The sequence below is a fragment of the Octopus bimaculoides genome, chromosome 8 (assembly GCF_046866305.1).
Source record: "Octopus bimaculoides isolate indiv1 chromosome 8, ASM4686630v1, whole genome shotgun sequence".
NCBI lineage: Eukaryota > Metazoa > Mollusca > Cephalopoda > Octopoda > Octopodidae > Octopus > Octopus bimaculoides.
In genome coordinates, this window is record NC_142935.1 from 35,443,066 (window position 1) to 35,446,621 (window position 3,556).

Here is a 3,556-nt window from a genome sequence, read left to right on the forward strand (position 1 = left end):
TGACCAGTCGATTAGATCGACCCTAGTACGCAACGGGTATTTAATTTATCCACCCTTAAAGTATGAAAGGCAAAGTCGCCCTCGGTAGAATTTGAACTAAGAACGTAAGCGTTTCGCCCGGCGTGCTAACGTTTCTGCTGGCTTGCCGCCTTGACCATGCCAAAATATTAACTGAAAACAGCCTGTATTCATCCTCTATTAAGTTTTCATTTTTTCAGCCTCCAAGATGTGCCCATGCTACGAGAGCAATATTGAGAATTTATATTGCTTCACAAATGTTCGTATCATCCTTGCTCCTTGGCTATGATAATATTCTCTATATCATGTATCATTTCAATTTTAGTATGTATACTGCCAAAGTAGAGAAGAATGCATACACACATTCACACAGACAAATCTTACACTTATATTAACGCTTGTGCTTATATAAAAGTATACCGATGAGAACACATGTTAACAAACACATATTGGTCTAGAATAGATACACGATAAATCAGTCCACTCCGAATCACCGTTACTAGACAATCAAATATTAGGTTTTTATAGACTTACAACTTCTAATTCATATAAGGTGGGTCAGGGATCGAATTCAGAAACCATTTAATACCGTACTTTCTGATATCTCACCCTTCTTACTCTTACTGATGCAAATACAACTCCACAAACTTTCATTTCGAGATACAGCACGTATCACAGCATACTGTATGATTTGGACAGCAATTGCTAATATGCAATGGCCTGTGCGTTACACACACACACATACATGCATGCATACATGCATACACTGTGGGTGTTAAAATTCCATGAAGGAGCTTTGAACCTAGGTTAGAAAACGGTACTTTCTCTATTGGCAAGAAATCTTGAAATAAAGTGAATGACATATATACATACATACATGTGTGTGTGTGTGTGTGTGTGTGTGTGTATTTATGTATGTATATGAGGAAGTTCAGTATAACATAGGTTTCGAATTTTGGCACAAAACCAGCAATTTCGGGGAAAACGGTAAGTGTTCAGCTGGTACATACTTTAGCGACCCTGAAATGATAAAAGGCAATTCGACCTCGGTGGAATTTGAACTCAGAAAGTGAAGACTAAGAAAGCGTCACAAAGCATTTTGCCCACTGTTCCATTGATTCTGCCAGCTTGCTGTTTTCATGTTAAATATAATATTAAAGATTATCAAACTGTTATTGCTATCAATTTACTCGGGATCTTTTTTAAAACGGGGGCCACATTTTTCATTAATGTTTTACGTAGTGTTTTTGGTACCGAAAGACTTTCAAACTTCGTATACTTATCTATTTTTTGTTATAGAACAGAAAAATATTTTTGTATTCGAATTTATTTCATGTAAAAAATTGTCTTATTTCGATAATTTCAACCAATCACTGACAACTATTCAGTTGTTTACATTTACTCCTTTCGCTGATTAAGCCATAGCTTCGTTTTATTTGCTTTTTTTATTTTCTTTTTTTTTTCTTCGTTTTATTTGCTTTTTTCTTTTAACATTTGCTGTTTTACCCTAACCCTAACTCTAACCCTATCACCGATAGAATTGTTTCAGAATCGTTTGTTTATGTAGTCGGCACTTAATGTATATCGGCTGAATGGACGTTAGTGATTGGTTGAAATTACAGAAATACGACAACTTTAACATGGAATAACTTAGGGATTTCTTTTTTTTTTAAAGAAGACTAAGAGAAAAAGATGTTTTATATGACACATTCTACCAGTGTTCCAAGTTTCAAAGTGTTTCGTTAATGAAAAATGTGGCCCCCGTTTTAAAAAAGATCCTTTACTTGTAATTCCCAAATATTTACTCCAAATCAATTGAAACCTATTCGTTTATTAGAATCAAATCTCTGGATAGTGCTCTCAAGATCTTTATGTATACTACTACATAACAAGACCAATAATGAAATTGCTATTGATAAATTTCTTGTAATGACTATGGAGGTTAAAGCAAGTGGCACACTAGCTACAAAAATGAACTTGAAGGGAAACGCCGATGTCAAGAAGTTTATGCTCTCGTGATATTGATATTGTCGGTGAAATTATATTTCACAAGGATAAATATATAAAATAATTCGCTGTGCAAACCTTATGGTGTGCGTGTGCGTGTGCGTGTAATTAGTAATTATATTGTGTTAACTCAATAATATTCTTTTAGATATTTAGTAAAAAGTAAACGTCACCACAACCCATTCTTTTATTCCCTTTCTTTTCCCTCTCTTTTCCCTCTGTTTAACCCCCTCTCTCTTCTTCTTCTTCTTCTTCTTCTCCTTCTTCTTCTTCTTCTTCTTCTCTCTCTTTTTGTTACACAAATATATGCGCGTTACACAATCGGCGTTTCAACGATGAGAGTTCTGCAAATTTTAAACGCTGTGGTTTCCGCTAAGATTTGCAGACTCGTATTTCGGCTGTTCTGGGTCTTAATACATGAGCACCAAATGAAAATTCTTCATTTTGATGTCAGTTACCAATTTAAAGTCAGGAAATGATGAACTTAAAGATATGTTGATCCTAAGAAATGTTATTCGAGCTACGGATTAAATGCATAACATTTTTATAGGTCTTACTGCTTTTCTTTGAAATCCATTCATATATTTTGGAAACTTGTATTGTGAGATCTCTTGACGCCTTCTAAATATGATGCGGTGTTAACTTTATATTTTGTTCCTGCCTAGCGCATTTCTATTGTCAAATACTGTCTAGTAGTTAAATGTTGTTCAAAGGTCCTTTCAAAACAGTGAAAAGTATTTTCTTGTTTTGTCATTTTCACATTGTCTACTAAGTCTTATTTATGTTCAGTTCATTTTAATATACATTATTTCCTTTCATTAATAACTTGTTTTTGTTCTTTAAACATTATCAAGTGGTTTTCCTGTGATGCATTACATTTTGTTTCCTTTCCTTTTGCCGTTTCGTTACTCTTTTCCTTTATAACAGTTCTTCCGCCACCCGTTTGTAATTAAGTTTTGATCAAAACTATTTTGCAAGAAACTGAAAGCTATTGAGAGACAGACACCAATTAGAAAACTTACTTTCTTCTTAATTATTTCAAATTGCACTTATATTTGTCTACAAAATATTGTACATATCTTTATTATACGTTATTGTATTTTTTGATTTAGCAATAATTAAGAAATTCCTCTGTAGTCAACACACACGTGCACGCACACACTCATATACATATATATATATATATATATATATATATATATATATATATATATATATATATATATATATATATATATATATATATATGTACTCATACGCGTATATATCATATATACACACATGTAGCAAAATGTTTCCACTTCCTCTTTTTCTTTAGTTGATTATAATGAAATATTTTTTCTGTCTCCTCCGTTCCTTTATCTCTCGATCAAATTAATTACTGTTTTATTCTCACTTTCTTTCTCTCTCTCTCTCTCTCTCTCTCTCTCTCTCTCTCTCTCTCTCTCTCTCTCTCTCCTCTCTCTCTCTGTCTCTCTCTCTCTCTCTCTGTCTCTCTCTGTCTCTCTGTCTCTCTCTCTGTCTCTCTCTC

At 33.5% G+C, this 3,556-nt stretch overlaps 1 non-coding gene across 1 annotated transcript; it reads right to left on the reverse strand.

The window, feature by feature from the left end:
• Nucleotides 1-253: 253 nt before the first annotated feature.
• On the reverse strand, nt 254-363 carry LOC128248636 (U6 spliceosomal RNA). Its single transcript, XR_008264811.1, has one exon. It is a non-coding gene; the product is annotated as a U6 spliceosomal RNA (small nuclear RNA).
• Nucleotides 364-3,556: the final 3,193 nt, after the last annotated feature.